Genomic DNA, 20,063 nt, shown 5'->3' with positions numbered 1-20,063 from the left:
AAGAGTCTTGTGAGTTATCTGTTGACTTCATGTTAAATATCATTTCCCATGTTTTGCTATTAAAAGACCCGACGTTGTCATTAAAGGCATTTTTCTCCCAGGAAAGACAGTAAATGCGGTGAGTTGGTTGAACTCGGTGTAAACATTGGATGGGAAGTATTATTCGTCCCTGTAGAGATATTAGAGGATTTGTCAGAATGAAGGTTTACTCGATGCTAAGGAGTCTTCGAGTAGCTGCGAAATGAGAAAATGTTGCTAAAAATTATTGGAAGCCACCGAGGAAGCAAGCCATTACATCTGGTTCAAGACAAAGGACGGGTGGTGCAACAAGCACATTGAGAAATGTAGAAACATCTGGCCCAGAGTTTCAACATCTGGCCCAGAGTTTCAACATCTGGCTTAAGAAAAATAGCTGTTGTTTGTGCGGGTGTTTGCCTCGATAGATTGTCCCTGACAAGACTAGTGAAGCGATGGAAGGTGTTGAAACACCTACGGAAGTGCTTTACCGCCGGTTAAGATATCGACTTCTGCGTTTGGAGACAGAATACAACAACATCCTTAGAATACTAGTTGACCCATCCCCAAAGCAAAGTGACTGTTGTCTGTTGCTGATTAACATTGACTTTATTATATTCCTATTCATTTTCTTTTTATAGAACATAACTTTGTCATTTACTATAGTTTCAAGATTTTGTAAGTCTTCTCTTTTGAAAGTTAACAAAGCATTATCATCTGCATATCTAAAATTATTGATGTCCATACCTCTTATTGACACTTCTGGTATGTCTTCTACATCTTTGAATTATATCATATTGTCTAAAATGTATAGGCAAGATGATATCATAACTATCATGAACTTTCTTAATTTTAAATTCTGATATTATTCGTCCAATCCATACCCAGAAATTTGCTCCTAAAATGTTATTCATTCATTTCCGAGATCAGACTTATAGTTGGTGTTCATTCCATATTTTACTCAGTCAAATGCCTTCCTGCAGTCTATAAAACACATACATGAGCAATATGATTTACCTCTAGAACTTTTTCACATACGGTTTGCAGGTTAAGTATTTCCTCACGAGTTCCGATTCTTGGTATAAAATCACTTTGTAGTTGACTTATGTATTCATTTATTCTTGCAATAATTGTAAAATTTGTAATAATAGTTTAATCTCATCATTCATTAGTCATGTGGATCAAAAGTTAGTTAGTTGGATAATACAGCAAAGATAGATCGCATCATCTTGACTGATATGTATCTATTCCAATTGTAATTGCAGAAGATTTTCATTAGATCTAGTTTGTGGTTATATAAAGTATTTAATAATTTTGTTTTCATTTTGCATACGCTGCCCTCGTGTATTTAATTTTAATGTTTTTTCTATTTCTTGGAAGATTTTTTTAATACCAGCAGCTTCATAAATAGGCACAGTCAGCCTGTTTCCATTGGCGTTCAATGCATTTATTTGTTTAACCCAAAGAGATGCTATCTGTCCATGATCAAATTGTTTGCTTCCACTTTGGCCCTTTCTCTTACTATTTTGTTTGCTCATGCATTTTCTATTTCTGATTCTTCTTTGTTTTATTACACGTATCTTTTGATTTATGCTAGCTATTACATTTTCCAATTCTTGGTATTGATTGTTCAACCATTTGGATTTTGCTTTCCCCATTCAGAACATATATCTTTATTTAGAGTATTATATATGCTGTGACCATTATTCATGTACTTCTTTGTATCATTTATCTTTAACCAAATGTTATTATTCATTCCTTTCTCGTAATTTCCTTCTCTCTTTATGGCACTGTTTGCTGTAGTGATCTTTGCGAGTTTTGTTCCATTTAATATTTATTATATATATTTTTTATTCTGATATGGTTCTACTATTTCTTCTTCATTATGTAAATATCCATATTTTTTTATATATTTTTACGTTATATTTCTCTTTGTATTCTGTTTTAGCAAGCTTAGGCTTAATTGTTCTAGTCTTTCAGTTGTTTTCTTATACTGTTCAATATATCACCCAGTGATGAAGGTGATATGTCAATACATAAATTTTATATAAACATCCCTAAAAAGAAAAAAAACAACAAGGGTCCAGTGAAAATATTCATGTAGAATATAAATATCATTCTTGACATAACACACACGTACGCATGTGTAGGTGAATGTGTGTGTATGTGATATTTAGTCACAATCCGTCAAAGTCCTGCCTTCACTCAACTAGGATTTTCATCCTTAGTTTTGCTGGATCCATGTTTAGCAATCTTAATATAATATTTATATATTGACACATGACCTTCATCACCGGATGATATAGTGAACAGTATGAGAAAATGGTTGAAAGAGAACAATTAAATCTATACATGCTAAAACTGTAAGAATACAAAGTGATACATAATGTGGAAAGACAAAACAAATATGAATATTTAGATAATGAAGAAATACATATGAAAATAAAAAATATATATAAATAGAATATAAATGGAACAGAACTGGCATGCAAACATTACCACAGAAAACACTGCCTGAAGGAGAAAAGGAAATTAAGAAATATGAATGAGTAATAACATTCTGTCAGAAATAGATGAGTGAAAGAAAGACAAGAATAATGGTCACGAAATATAAAATACCCTAAATAAAGATATATGTTCTGAATGGAGAAAAGCAAAGTCTAAATGGCTGAACGATCAATGCCAAAGTTTGAAAGAAAAATAAAACTAGTATAAATATGTATAATAAAACAATAAAGAATCACAGGTAGTAAATGCATGAGTAAACAAAGTGGTAAGATAAAGAGCGGAAAAGGAAGCATACTATCTGTTCTTGAGACGGTAGCATCTATATGGGTTAAATACAAAAACAAATTGTACGCCGATGAAAATAGGCCGCTGCGCTTAAATTTGAAGCTACCGTCAGAAAGAAGATCTTCCAAGAAGTAGAAAAAGAAATAAAAATCAATGAACGATAGAAAGGCAACTGGTGCAAAGAAAATGACAGCAGAATCGATAAATACTTTAGATAACCACAAACTAGATCTAATAAAAGACTTTTGCAATCAGAGTGGACTTATTATCAGCGAAGATGATGCGATATATCTTTGCTGTATTATCAAACTTTAGGAGCTTTAGATCCATATGCCAAATGAATGAGGAGATTAAACTATTATTATAAATTTTACAACAGTTATTGCAACAATGAATGAATACATGTGAGCTACAAAGTGATTTTATACCGGGAGTGGAAACACGCGAAAAAATACTTAACCTGGAAACCGTGTGTAAAAGAGTTCCAGAGATAAATGATAATGTTCATAATATATGTGCTTTATAAACTGTAGCATTTTGACAGAGTAAAGATCACGGGATATGTGCTAAAAACCACCAAAATTATTTTAGGAGCAAATTGTAATGTATGAAACGAACGGAGTGTAACTTTAGATATCAAAATTAAGGGGTTTGTGAAGACTGTATGATATTATCTAGCTTACTTAAACTATATACCAAGAAGTATTTCAGAGATATAGAAGACACACTATTAGTGTCAATAAGAAGTATGGCCTTCAGCAACTGTAAAAATACACGCGATACCTCATTTATTTAGCTTTGACTTTCATCCTACCAGGGTAAATAAAATTAGGTACTAGTCAATTTAATCCACTGTGTTCTGGCCCGCATAAATCGTAGTTTGGAGCTAATGCCCCAACTTGGGTAAAATATGCACACTCACATATACATACAAATATGCATATGTGAGTAAGTGTGTAAGCGTGTGTATTTGAGTGTGCTACTGTGAGTGTATGTTCGAGTGTGTGTGTTTGTATTAAAATACTACTCCGCATCATCAACGGTGCTTCTACAAGCAGAGATATCTCCAGACCAACAACCATAAAAGATCTCCCCTTGTGACTGATTGGCATGAACTCTTACACAATCACAATTCAAAATATGACTGCCTCTTCTCTGTGTCTCCTACAGCCACCACCGTGGCTTTTGCTTCTTGGAGTTGGTTAATTTTCGTACCATACCCATTCGAGCAATCCCAGCACATCTCTCGTTAGCAATATTTCCGGTTAGTCCTCTAAAGTCCAGCAGCAACCTTATATGCAGTTCTTTCTTACCTTCACGCTGACTTTCTGCAATTACCGGTCTTATGCAGCTGTTCAAGAATAACATCTGTTTCATTAGTTTCGGTAGACTTACAAAAGCTAAATAAATACTTCTTTCCTGGAAGCGACTGCATTAAAAATGAACCAGAAGATGCACGCGTCCGATGTTAATTTGCATAATTTGAGTAAAATTCTCTAAAAACAAAATAAATATAATATATGAAATGAATGTTTACATAAATTATAAAAAACAAAAACAATAGTGATAAGTTTATTGGCCCTAAACAATTAGACTTCCTTTGCATAACGACGGTGCCCCCTCGAGGGGAATGACATATGTAGGAAACTTGTAGTCTTCCACAAAAATATATCTTTACCCAGGCCGTGATCACAGATGGAAATAAAAGAAACTCATGAATTTGAAGTTTAGCAAACTAATGAGTTTGGAATTAGTAAACAATAGGAATCAATCTGAAAATTCAAATTTTAAATGATGCCTACGTTTTGTGATGGTAGGCGAACCCATCATATTAATCTCCCAGTAAGTAGAGGAGAGCGTAAACAGCGTCTGAGTATATATCATTGCGCGATTGTATGTAGTTGTGTATGAATTTCCTTTTCTAAGCATATCTTTATCCATAACAGGGGAAATAAACCGAATATAATGCGGTCAAGTTCTAGGAAATGTTCAAATTAACACATCGGCTTCTGCTATGAATATTTGCCAAATGCTGTCATGGAAACAGGTAATGTTGATCTTGTCATAGAAGTGATACTGTATTAGTGAAGCCGGAGAATGTTAGAGGAACAGAATAGCACCGATTATAGAGTACAATTATGTATGGAAAAATGTATGCGCATATACATGCATTTATGTATGGAAGTGTGTATATATTATATGTATGTGTGTGTATATATGTATATATATATATATATATTATATATATATATATATATATTATATATATATATATATATATGTATATGTATATGTGTGTGTGTGTATGTATGTATGTATACACACAAACATACATATTACATGCATAGATACGTTTGTAATTTATTCAGAAGATTTTTATCTGTATACAACAATACTTATGGCGGTTTACCTGTGCCTGTCTCACTCTCTGTCACATGTGTCTGTGCCTGTGAGTCCGTGTGTGTGCATCCGTGTATATGTGTAAGTACTTCGTTTGTCTCTCTCTTTTTATCTCTCAGATGACTGTCCCCATCTCTCACTCACGCGCACGTTGTGTGTCTCTGCGCGCTCGTGTGTGTGCATGTGCATGCGTCTGTGTATGTGTGTGTGCCTGTCTGTTGGTTTGTGTATATATATATATATATATATATATATATATATATATATATATATATATAATATACACATCAAGGAGAGGCTGTGTGTGAAATAGAGAAAGATTCGTATATGAAAGTATCGCATATATGTTCATTTGCACATATGCATATGCATTTATGCATTAAGTAACACATGCGTACACACGCTTTCAGAAAAATACACAAACACGCCTAAGGACACACACACAGGCATACACAAACTCACAGATATATATTAATAGTTTAGAGAATGCGTGTGTTGTGTAAGTAATTGAAGTTATTTATCTGAAATTTCCTGTCAGTCTATAAAGAAGTGATTAACTTTCATATATTATGATGTAATAACGATATAATAACTTTCCTATTTCTACTTCATTTCCTTGAATTTTCTTCTATATGAAGTAATTATTGTAATGTAATAGTATTGTCTCGAACAAAACAGTTGCACATATATTTGCAGACACATGAACTTCTCTGCATTATATCATATCTACGTAATGGCGGCTCACTGTGTAACCAAGCAACTCAAATACGCGTCAGCATAATGATCTGGATTTGTCATGACCTTATGAATATGAAAGAAATGGAGCATTGCTTATATTCTGAGTGCTTCTTATAGTTCATATCTCTTATATCCCTTAACATGTTGAGGTATATATATATATATATAAATATGTGCGTGTGTGCACGTGTATGGAATTCATTTAGGGAATAGTTGATCTTGAAGCTCATAAACAACAATTAATGCGCGTAAATACTGGGTTGAAAAAGGAAAACGGTTTTACATTCCAATATTTGAGTGACCATTATGTGCTTCAGTATTCATTGCTTCAAAAAATGAATTTTTTTCTCGTCCTTTCGTGTATATATATATATATATATATATATATTATGTATGTATGCGTGTGTATGTATTCGTTTGTCTATATATGTGTGTGTGTGTATATGTATACATACATATATATATATACATGCACACACTGTAGTTTTCCAACCTAATAAGTTGGGAGACCCATCAGTAAATCTTTCGCTATTTTAATACCATCTACACCTGTACTTACCTTTTGTTGACTAATTTCTTATTTTAACGACCGGAGAGATACGAAATGCATTCCAGAGATTTTGAGGCTTTTAAGTGTGGTGGTTACTAATGACCTAAATTATTGTAATTTTAGTCCATCGTTACTATTCTTCTGATAATCTGACTTGCCAATATTAGTTATTCCAGACTTAAGAGACAGCTGCAACAGCACATTTAATACACCTTACTACATACTGCTTGCTGCAGTTGGCTAGTTTGCAGAATGCAGTTAGGCCGTGAAGGAAATTTGGAAGTTCGTTATGCAAGCAAGTTTAGTGTTAAATTAGACAGAAACGCATCAGAAACAAATGAATTGCTGAAGACTGCTTTTGGATTAACTTGTATGAACCTAGTATCAGTTTTTATCTGGCACAAGAAGTTCAAGTCCAGTATAGAGGAATTGAGGGAAATTTGAGAAATGTAGAAGGATGTCAAACTATCAGAACTAGTTGAGACAATTCGAAATTTCTGGATGAGAGTATCGTGTGTCTATAAAGACAATAAGCATATAATTTGGACTTTGTGTGGCAAGTGTGCACAAAATTATTGAACATACGCAAAATCTGTACCAAGCTTGTTCCTCGGGGTGTTCAGTGACGAGCAGAAGGAAAAACACAGTGGTGTTAGCAGAATGATGGTTGAGCTGAGTATCTCCAATCCAAATGAACTAGTTATCTGTGATGTACTGGTATGATCCAGAGACCAAGAGACAGAGTGCGCAGTGGGAGTATCCTGATTCAAGTAGGCCAAGCAAAACAAGTCCACTGGGAATCTCATACCAATCACCTTTTTCGACAGCAAGAGTATCACTAAATCCACCGAGTTCCCTCTAACTGGACTGCCAAGAAAGAATACTTAGAGACTAGAACTCTTGCACTCCTGTTAGTGGCACCTGTTTCTGGACAATGCACCAGTTCACAATTTTATCTGAGTAACTTACTATCCGAGAGAGAGAGAGAGAGAGAGAGAAAGAGAGAGAGAGAGAGGGGTATCAAGACTGTCCCTCACCCTCCCAACAGTCTAAACCTTGATCCTTGTGACTTTTTGGTTGCTCCCTAAGTTAGAATCGTTTCTTGTAATTTTGATTCCGCGCTTTTGCACCTTTCGACATCTTCCAAGGCTTTGGGTGACGTCAAACCTTCCGAGGGAAGTTAGCTAGGCGGAAGTCAATCGGATGCGCAATATACATGCACATGTGCCGCCTACATGCACACATATATACAAATGCATACACACACACACGCACAAATATGCGCGCACAAAGCTCTCACACACACACACTCAGATATGTATTGTACAGTTGTGTATATATGTATATCGGCAATTGGTTTAAATATTGAAGAAAATATCTTGTGATATTTGATTATATGTTAATCTTTAACAACTGTTTATCTTTTAAATTTATGCAAATATAGAAATATAATGATTTCATATATAAAAAAAATTAAATTAAAATTGAGCTTAACATGGCCTTGCACTGCTCTGCCGCCTCTGTTTGATAACGTGACTCATTGAAGCACTCCCTAAAGATTAGCATTATGATGTCATCACGCGTCGATCGAATTTTGAGATCGTGTTGAATCCTTACACGTTTTGTGCCATATTTCTACGGTTTCTCTTGAACATAACTCAATTACGTAAACACAAGACTGAAAACATTTCAATTAAATTGTTCTAATTAACTTTAAGAAATCTATTTGCAATTTACTTTACGATTTATAACTTAAACAAATATATTGAATTTATTCTTGCCTAATCTATGAACGAATCAAGAATATGTGTTTAGAGTATAAACAAATGAGTTGTTCAGAAATTACTTCGTATTCACTTGATTCAGTTTCGATTCAGCTGTGTTGCATGTTAGGTAGTTGTTTCTACCGGAAGGCATCTCTCAGAAATTTTCCAATATTGTCTAATTAAATTATTTAATCAGTGAATCATTTTTACACAGAGGCTATATCCTGACAGTCTTTCCAATATCTGATAAGTACGTGTTAGACTAAACTTAGGCTAAGAGATACAATCAAATAGAATCGCGTCGCGAGTTTCCACCATACATACGAAAGATCAAACTGACTTGTCATCGCATATACCAGTTTATATTGTAATATTTTAAAGTTTCGGTGTCCCTTAACTTCCCTTTCTTGTCAATAATCTTTTTATTTTTTACTCATTTTAGTCATGGGATATTGACCATGCTGCAGCACTGACTTGAAGTGTTTAGTCCAAGAAATTGAAGTCAGTACTCACTTCTTTAGTTTAGTACTTATTCTATCCATCTCTTGATGAAGTGCTGAATTTCGGGGATGTATACAAACCAACACCAATTGCGAAGCAGTGGGGGGAAACAAATACTTAAAGCAAGCACGCACACATACATACAAAACTGAACGCGCGCGCACACACACACATAGTTGCACACAATGGGCTTCCAAAAGTTTCCGTCTGCCAAATACACTTACAAGACCTTGGCCGCTCTGTGCCTGGCAACAGAACTTTACATGTGCGGGTGCAAAGCGAGTGAGCTTCGTGCAATTTAAATTCATTAACAATTCTCTTTAATTAAACACATTAAATGTCATGAATTTCAGAATATCCCTTTTATTATAGATTCGTGTGAACCCATGATTTGGGTAAGCTTAGTAGGTTGTCGAGTTTAACAATATTCACTTCAGCAAAGTCCACTCTCCTGCAAGCAATAATACTGACCAGTACGCCTCTCTGAGTATAACGTGATATGCTGGTGCATGTTTACTTATGTAGACTAATGTAGCAACTCACTGATGTGACCTCGTTTCTTCAGCATTACTTTCAATCAATTTCTGTATAAATATTATAGTCGTTGCATTGCTTCGTACTAAAATATCACACACATAAAACAACAAGAAACAAACAAATGTAAATGATTAGACGAAGAAAATATGGTTGTCTGACTAATGAAAGACTAAGATAAATGTACATGTTCCTATTGACAACTCTATGCAAAGCCCACCATAGTGTACATACAGTACTACAAAATATACTCTATACTATTCCACAATAAATTGCTCATTACACGGATTTATCTCTTGAATCCAAGTCACCTTATCTGTATCGTCCCGCTCATACTATCTTATAGATACAAAGAATAAAGCTTCAAAATTGGTATGAGACATTTGAAGGATTGCTATAGACCAAGTGTTCGGCTTGTTTTTAACCTAAAATTTACATGCTATTATTTATATTTTTATTTGCTACGGGACCAACATTTCCGCAAATAATCACACACACACACACACACACACATACACACACACACACACACACACACACACACACACACACACACACACACATATAGGTGTGTGTGTGTATATATATACAGTGTGGGCCAAAATTAGTATCGCAACTTGACTTTTTGGAAAATCCAACGTTTTCGTAGATGCTAAACGAGGAAGTTTCTTACGCACTTCTCATAATGAGGAGGTGCCCTCCCTTACACAAAGATTTTGGAATGACGGTGTCGAAAATACGGCCAGATGATGGTTTCACACAACGCCTGGTAACGATCACCATTCATCGTCTCTTGTTGAATATAGAATGCACAAATTCCTGAAGACGATATCGCCGCTCAAATGACTAAGGAAAGTGAATTAACTTGCTTTTCCTAAACCACTTTAGGGCCATCTTCTGAAAAATAGAAGCTGTTAGGGCGGTTGATGTAACCGGAAATATGGAAGGTCGCTTCATCAAAGAAAATGAGTCGATCAAAAAATCTGGATTCTCTGGGTTCTGCCAGCATTCTCTCACGAATGACATATAGAAATAATAACAGCATGCATCAAGAAACTACAGAACTAATAAGCACATAAATATGGGGCACTGATTTTAGCCCACCCTCTATGTGTGTTTGTGTATATATATATATATATATAATATATATATATATAATATATATATATATATATACATATATGCATATACATTTATAAATGTGTATATATATAATTAACATAAACACTAAGACGCAATATAAGACCACAAATGAAAAACTTAATCGTCACTAATTGTGACTGAGGGTGCTAAAGCACCTATGTTGCAAAAAAAGCTCTTAATGCTTTATGAAGTGTATACTGACAGGGGAGATAACCGCCCCATGAGCGAATCTAAGAGCATTGGACTAGACTAAATTTGTCTATCAGTCGAAGACTCGTCAGCAGTGACTACTCATTCGCCTGATGGCTAAATCGGTCAGTCAGTATACACATGGTATTTTATTGCACCTAATTGCTCATGTCAATTTTTATCATACACATAATTAGTCACTGACTGCCCTGCTTATTTCTAACATTGCCTCTCCTCGACAGTATAATGAGAAACGAAGATAGGTGTTACTTGGCAATCTTTTATTCCAACTATTACATTTTTTTCAGCATTTCAGTATTCGGCAGAAAATGATATCACACTACTGATGCGGGCAGTAGGTGCAGATTATAAGTCAGTCATGAAGCAAACACATCTTCAGACAATCGCTAAAAATTGCCGAATACTGAAACATGTAAGAATTAGAATAACAATTAGAATAATAATAACGTCCTTCACTGTTATTATTAGTGATGTGCTCTTTGTATTATGTCATATCACATATCCCACCATTGGATACGGACAATTTATGTACAAGTGGTAGTTTAACGCGATAATATTAGAGCCGAAACATGTGATTTAATTGTTGCACGTCAGCGCATCTGATCATACCCCCCCCACACACACATATATTCTCTCTATGTCGTACTTCTTTCTCACATTCTATGTCTTCGACAGTGTTTTTGGTTTCTTTCTTTATCTTTGTTTTTACCTATTCTTTTTCTATTTCTTACTGCACATATTTATTGTAAGCTTCCTATGGTGTCTTACAAATTAATTACAAACGAAAGTTTTGGAAGGTTTATGTTATACTTTTTCAAAATCAACCGACTCCGTTATGATAACAAATATATTTTATTTTCCGAACGTCTAACTGAATTACTGAGTCGGAAATCAAGAAACATTTTTATTGCTCCATACAGTTCATACACATTCACAAATACCTGTAGATGCAAAGAAAGTAAATACCTCGTAAACTGAAAGGAAACCATGCGGTGTACTTGGTTTACCGGAGACTTCTTTCATATCCAGAAATCAATAGAACAAAGTTTAAAAATTCCTTTGTGTTTAAAGGCTACGGTCATATTGAAATTACAGACACAGAGGAAAATTGTAGAAGAAATGGTTGAACTGAGAATTGAACCTGTGTCACGAACTCGACACACCGGAAGCATTCAATTACTTTTTGTTTGAACTGGCCAGCAGATATTCATATCGTATAATATTCACTTGAATACACTGTAATGTTTTATCGCACAGGGACTTAATGTCTCGTAGCATATGTAATAAATTTACCGATATCAAGTGTTTTAAAATATCACGAGAATATACCGATGGTATTGCAAACAATAGAGATTTCAGAATCGCGAATTCATCCGAGCAGAGAAAATTATAGTTTTCGTCGTGGGATTTTAAAATGTTGTCCGTGTTAATGCGTAAGCCACAGTGGATTTTGCTTGGTTCATCGCCAATGACTGAGTGGTGTGTAAAATGTGAAGTATTTTATAATATATAAGAGTAATGGTGAGTGAAGAAGAGACAAAAAGACAGAGAGAAAAAGAGAGAGTGTGTGAGAGAGTGTGGGAGAGAAACAAAGAAAGAGATGGGAAAACAATGAGATAGAGTAGGAGAGACAAAAATACTATCAGAAGGAAAGACATGGGGAGAGAGAGATAAAGAGGGAGAGACGGAGAGAGAGAAAGAGGTAGAGAGAAGGGGAGAGAAAGAGAGAAAGATAGAATCAGAGCAAAAATGTACGCAAGAGAAAAATGGCAAAGAAAAGATAGAGAGACACGTGAAAGCGCGAGAGGAAACGGAAAAGAAACAATCTCTGTGTGAGAAAGGAAGAAAGAAAACGAAAAATCTGAAGGCGGAGAGATAAGCAAGATATAATTTGGAGAGAGAGAGAGAGAGAGAGACCGAGAGAGAGAGAGAGAGAAAGTGCGAAAGAGAGGAAGGGAGAGAGAAAGAAAGAGAAGACAGAGAAGAATGAGAAACATGGGAAAAAGAACCCGAGTGGGAAAAGGCAACAGAATAAATAATGAACGGATAAAGTATAGGGTGAATATAGCGGACAAAGGAGAAGAATGAAAGGTAAAAGTAAAAGGTGAGTGAAAGGAAAAAATAACAGTAAGATCGTCTGAGAGAAAGGGACAAAAAGAAAGAGAAAGAGAGAGAGAGAGAGAGGTGAGAAAAAGAGATAAAGAGAGAGAGATGGTGATAGAGAAGGAAATCTGGAAACGAAGAAAGTAAAGAGACTGAAAAGAAAGTAGCAGCTATATAATGGATTTATTTATTTCGATTTAATATTAACAACACCAGCAACAACATTAATGTTAATGATCATAATAATAATAATAATAATAATAATAATAATAATAATAATAATAATAATAATAAAATTATTTCCTCTACTTGTGACCAAGATACAATAAATATGTTTTTGTTGGTGACACATAAATGAGGAAGTAACGGAGATAACATGCAGTCAATAAAAAAAGAAGAGAATATGCAAGGAAATACACGTTGATCTATCTTTCTCTCTCGTTCTCACTCTCTCTTGTATATACATATGTATATATACATATATATATATATATACATATGTATAATATATATATATATATATATATATCACGTGATCACGTGACCGACCAGACCATCAGATGTTGTTACACATCGCTGGTCACAATGCGTTCGCATTGTTTTAGCCTTCGAATGACGCCCACCCGCTGGCTAGCGAGCAGGCCAATATATATATATATATATATATATATATATATATATATATATATATAATATATATAATATATATATATATATAGATATATATATATATATATAATTAGATAATAAGGGAGAAATTGATGCTAATCAATTAAAACTAGTGGCTTAGCATATTTAAAAGTCCGAAGATTAAAAATTGTGTTACATACAAAATTAAGAGGAATGTCCACTAAAGTGAACACCCTATATGCTAAACATAGACGTCAAATTGCCATTACCACGAAGAATATGTTCTGAAGAAAACAATCCCACCAAAACGCTAAAATTTAAAAGTGAGTAAGACAAATGAAAACGCCTATCTTCGTTTTGCTGGCAATTTTTTCTTGAGAACATATTCTTCGTGGTAATGGCGATTTGACGTCTATGTTTAGCATACAGGCTGTCCACTTTAGTAGCCATTCCTCTTAATTTTGTATATATATATATATAATATATATATATATATATATGGATTAACTGTTGAAGTGGACGGACGTCTATTTGTTTCTCTCCCAAGTCAGTAGCAAGCTACACAGCTTCAAAACTAACTGCCCTTAAATATATATATTGTACCCACGTGTTTGCCTACAAACCCGTAAGTACGTTTTCATTTAACTACAAATTGTTATATACACCTGTTTTTCTTTTAATATCCTCAAACAACAAATAATCAAAAACTCACAAACCTTAAGAGAGAACATTTATATATTATACACTTCTTTAACTCCCAAGAAAGAATATATATATTTTCAAAAATCAAAAGGAAAACAAACAAAAGAAAAACAAACATGACTAACTTGCAGGCCTGCAACAGACGAAATTGGTCTGATAACGAAATTGATGTTTAATAAACACATGGTTCTCTCTTTCCCAAACAGAAAATCTAAATGTTTTGTGTTTGAATGAGATTGCTGAAAAAACATCACAAGTGGTCAACACACGATCCGTCAACTGATTCGTAGCAAGCTGAAACATATCGAAGTATCTTTCAAACTGACAAAAGGCCATTATGAAAAGCTTCTTCATATTTTCACAGTTCAAGAACAGCAACAGCTAGAAAATCAGCAGCCACAACAACAACAACAACAGAATGAGCCACTCCTGGTTCCCAGCACAATGGCTGACCCTAACATCGGTCAAGCACAACACAACAACAACAGCCACAGCAAAGAACAACAACAGCCACTCCTCAACTCTAGCTTACTAGATGATCACTAAATGCCAGTATCTTTTCACCGCTCTCACAGCAACCACCCCAATTATCATCATCATCATCACCCCCGCTGCCACCATCGTCTTCTATCACCAAAAATACCAACAGAAAACCAAATAAGAAACCACTGCCCTCTTCCCCCACATCACCACCTCAATACTACTGAGTAACAAAAACAAAAACTTAAAGAAACATAGGAAGCAGAATGTGCCCCCCACGGCACAAACAAGAAATCCCCAAATATGCCGCTATTCACTGCGCCAGAGACTCTGCACAAATAGTGACTGCATCTTCACGCATCTACCCGGCACTAGACGCACTACCGGCCAAGGCCAAAGCACGCATCCCACAATAACATCAACACCACCAAATAGTAAATCGAAATTCAAAACACACACAACGGAGTCCCAAAATCTGCCGGTATTCCCAACGTGAGAGAACATGTCTGCTGAGTGACTGTCCTTCACTCATCTTCCAGGGACCCGACGCACAAACAGAAACGGGGCTTCAAGCCAACACACAAACCTGAATAAAAATAAAAATAGAAACACACCATGCTGCAGTAATGCTGGTCCAGTCTTTTCAGGAAGACACAAAAACAACAACAACAAAGTGAAAACTACAACCCTAGCCAACAGTGCAACCACACCTCCAGCCAAAAACTGCTCCCTAAGCAGGAAAATTCTTTTTTAGCCATGTTGAACATGGCAAAAGAGATACACAAAAACATTCTAGCCATCACTCAACACCATCCTATGCTATTACCCCAGTGCACCAATTCCCCACATTGCTGCCACTAACACACACAAAAAATCCAAGCCCCCTGCAACAGTCAAAACCAGCCACTACACTAACCTCCACATTTCTACTCAATGCACAGGTGTCAGCCCTTCCATCAATGCACAAAAATGGAAGGTCCAATTCATTGAAGACTGGGTTGGTAACCATTCACACCACATCCCTTTCTTCATTCTCACTGAGACCCACCTTGACAACTCCCACTTGGAAGCCGAAGTGAGAGTGAAGAATTTCACAACCATCCGCGCGGATCGTATCGGCAGGAGGAAGGGTGGAACTGCCATTTTCCTGCATGATTCATTTACGGCAGATGGAAATAGTATATTCTCCAACGGCTACTGTGAATCAGTCACCGTGCACAACAAAGCCAATGACCTGACAGTAATTGGGCTCTATAGGCCGCCCAAAACACCCATACTGTGCTTTAAAGAATGCCTCAACAGCATTAAGTGCTTTATTCAACAGTGCCATTCTAGCACATACTCATGATGGGAGACTTCAATCTACCCTGTGTTGACTGGACTACAAACTGTTTGAAACCAAGCACTCCGCCTCAACCGCTGACAAAGAAGCAGCAGAGTCACTTTTCGACTTTACGAATGAGTTTTTCTTGTCCCAACTTGTCCTTGCGCCAACAAGACATCAGAACATTTGGAACTAGTCTTTAGTAACCACACTACACTATACATAACGTTACAGTGGAAAAAACCCTTCTTTCAGACCATGGATGGTTCTCTGTAACATGAAATTCCACAGCCGAAAGCTAATCCTAGTGACCTTCCTCCAGCCCACCCATTTGACAACATGGATCTCCATAATGCCAACTGGGATGCAATCAGGAACGAGCTATCACATGTTGACTGGTCCTTTACACATACACACATCTCCACCAACCATAAAACATCTTGGCAGATCTTTGTAGACACCGTCACAGACATATGTGCAAAACACTCCCGACCAAGACCTGTGAACAAAAAGTGCAGAATCCCACAAAACAGAAAAACCATTATCAGAAAAATAAAAAGAACAAACAAAAAAATTAACAAACTAAAGTACTGCCAACAGCAACACACACATTCGACCGCTATCACACTGCTTGAACCAAAAAAATATAACCTCCAACAATGCATGAAGACCCTCATCAATAACCAAAGATCAGCTGAGGAGAAGTGGGCCATTGAAAAAATCAAACTCAACCCCAAAGTGTTCTTTTCATTTGCGAGGAAACGCAGGGTCATTGTCTCCACTGTAGGCCCTCTAATTGACGAAACTGGCACTCTCCAAGATAATGCCAAATCCATGGCCGAGATACTGCAGAAACAATACTGCTCTGTTTTCAGCAATCCTGATATGGCCGATCTGGGCTGTATCAGTGATGTCACCCCCAACACACTATATCGGACATAACGTTTAGTGCCCCTGATGTCTTAGCGGCGATAAACGAAATAAAACACAATTCAGCAGTAGGCCCCGATAGGTTCCCTGCTTGTGTCCTGAAGTGTGTCGACACCAACTTGCATCTCCCCTTGCTAATCTATGGAGAAACTCACTGGATGCTGGCTATATTCCAAAAAACCTTCTGTCCCAGTCTGTTGTCCCAGTTTTCAAAAAGGGAAACAAGTCCCTTGCAGTGAATTACCGTCCGATCTCACTCACCTCTCATATCATCAAGGTATTTGAGAGGGTGGTGAGATCTCGAATAACCCAATTTCTGGAAAGCAACAGACGGCTGATCTCCAACCAACATGGGTTCCGTAATGGAAGGGACTGCCTAACGCAGCTCCTGCATCACTTTGAGGACATTTTGAGAGCTTTGGGAGAGGGCTCCAACACCGATGTCATCTACCTTGATTTCAGTAAGGCCTTCGACAGGGTCGATCACAAGATCCTATTGAAAAAACTATCCAACATTGGTGTCTCTGGAAAGTTACTGAAAGTTTCTGACAGACAGATCTCAACATGTTGTAGTTGAAGGGGTAAAATCAGCCCAGCCAAAGTCAGTAGGGCGTTCCGCAAGGCACTGTGCTGGGCCCACTTCTTTTCATCATTTACATTAATGACATTAATGACATCATCAAGCACAGCAACATAAAAATCTTTGCAGATGACTCCAAGCTACAGAAGGTCATAAATGAGGCGAGTGACCGGACATGCCTTCAGTCAGATCTACTGGCTGTTATCCAATGGCAGAAAAAAACAATATGCTGCTGAACGAGGAAAATTTGAGCTAATCCACTTTGGAAAAGAGGATGCCTGAAACTCCCATACTCCCTTCCTTCAGGTGAAACTCTCGCGGCGTCCAACAACATCAGAGACTTGGGAGTAATTGTGGACAACAACATAAGCTGGGCCACTCATATAAACACCAAAGTTGACATGGCCGCAGAACGTGTTCTGGATTCTCAGAACTTTCCAGTCGAGAGATATCCACACCATTATCCTTCTCTTCTCCACTTTTGCCCGACCCCACCTTGAATACTGTTGTCCACTGTGGTCTCCCACACAATACAAGGTATCATAAAAGTTGAAGCACCTCAAAGGGCAATCACAAAAAAGATAGATGGCATGACAGGCCTCGACTATTGGGGTCGACTAGAAAAGCTAAAACTCTATTCTCTCCAACGTCGTCGTGAGCGCTACATCATCTGCATGATGTGGAAAATATTCCATCAGCATTGCCCAAATGATGTTGGCATCACCTTCAAGGTACATCCAAGCCTTGGGCCCCGTGCCATCCGCCCAAAAAAAAAATCGCACTCTCATCTCATAACAACAATACGGCACAATTATTTCACCTCAATTGGCCCCGCTCTCTTAACATTACACCAAAACACATTAAAACAGAAACTGACCCTATAGGGTTCAAGAAGTCTTTGGACAGATTCCTTCAAGAAATCCCGGATAAACCCCCTACACCCGGATATGTCTCTGTAAACAATAACTCTCTACTTGAGTGGGCCATAGTGCCCAAATTCTGACTTGAAAGACAAGGTGGTGCTATTAAGTTAGACATGGCCGAAACCTATCAAAGTATCAAAGTATCAAAGTATATATATATATATATATATATATATATTATATATATATATAAATATACACACACACGCACACACAAACACGCATATTTATATAATATCATGCAACTCATCGTTGTTAATAATTGAATACAATAAAATAAATCGTCAGAGAATAGAAAGTATATGACCAGCGTCCTATTGCGAAGGTGTACAAAGTCATGAATTTGTGGGAACTACGAATTTTTGTAGTCAGTCCCTGAGTTGGTACAAGGTGTGCGGCTCTATTAAACCCTCGTGACAAATCTGTGTAGGGTGTTAAGACATCAGAAAACTAGGAAAACAATTTTGTTGGAGCAAGAGTTGAAAAAATGCGCGTAGATATAGAGAAAATGAGCCAGAGGCTTTGAATAACAGTGTTGATTAATACTATAACACATGATTAAAGAAGGAGTACATGATGTTCATTTCCAAAATCGTAGAGACTTGTTAAAGTAGAGGCACTTCGTAAAAGTTCCATAGTTAAGTTTCAGTAATTATCGACATCGATAATGTTATCCAAGATTTGCTAATTCCTAAGTTGTAGAGAAACTTTACGTATTAGATCCATTAAAGTAACACATGTTTCAGACGAGGATTTTCTATTTAACGTCAAAATCATTGCAATGTGTTTTAAGTGCTAGACGTAATTCGATAATGCAATGTTTTTACTTTCTCTTTCGTTGAGTTATGCCATAAGATTGAAATGACGTCAGTTGAACTTACATTACTACATGCCAGTATAATAATCACACTATAAAATATGTTCCATTTAGCAGAGCTGATTTTTGCCTGATATGTAATTGTCTTTGCGTTTCATGGCTGATCGAATGAACATGCATTATTGTTTCCGCAAGAGAAATTTGTCTCTGTTGACTTGGCTTGTGAGTGATAATATGCATCACAGATGCGGTACACATAAATACATACATACATACATACATACATACATACATATACACACATAGAAACATGCATGCATGCATACATACATGCATACATTCATAGATGCAAACATACACGCGTACACACACGTCTGCATACGTAAGTGTATGTGCCTGACTGCGTGTGAAGATATATATATATATATATATATATATATATATACATATATGTATGTATGTATGTATGTATGTATGTATGTATGTATAAATGTGTATGTGTGTGAGTGCAGAGGCGCAGAGAGAGAGAGAGAGAGAGAGAGAGAGAGAGAGAGAGAGAGAGAGAGAGAGAGAGAGAGAGAGAGAGAGAGAGAGAGAGCGAGAGAGAGAGAAAGAAAGAGAAACAGAGAGATTGGCAAACAGAATGAAGGAGATATACATACTGTAAAATGCGTAAAAGTTAGCGCTAGAAATTTTGTTAATTTTTCATAATGTCAGATCTTTTAATACTCAATATATTTACAATGTATAAAGCACGATCCAATGTATAATACTAAATGGGCTGGTAAATATAATGGGAAAGGTGGTGTTCTGTTATAGATAAATAAGACGAAAATAAATAAAAGAAAACTGATCTTGAGGGAGATCATTGTGTGAATAGGTGTCATATTACATGTAAAAATCACAACAGGAGACAGAGAGGCA

This window comes from Octopus sinensis, linkage group LG6 (assembly GCF_006345805.1).
Source record: "Octopus sinensis linkage group LG6, ASM634580v1, whole genome shotgun sequence".
Taxonomy (NCBI): Eukaryota; Metazoa; Mollusca; class Cephalopoda; order Octopoda; family Octopodidae; genus Octopus; species Octopus sinensis.
The sequence above is the reverse complement of the archived record's forward strand: the minus strand, read 5'-3'. Positions refer to the sequence as shown.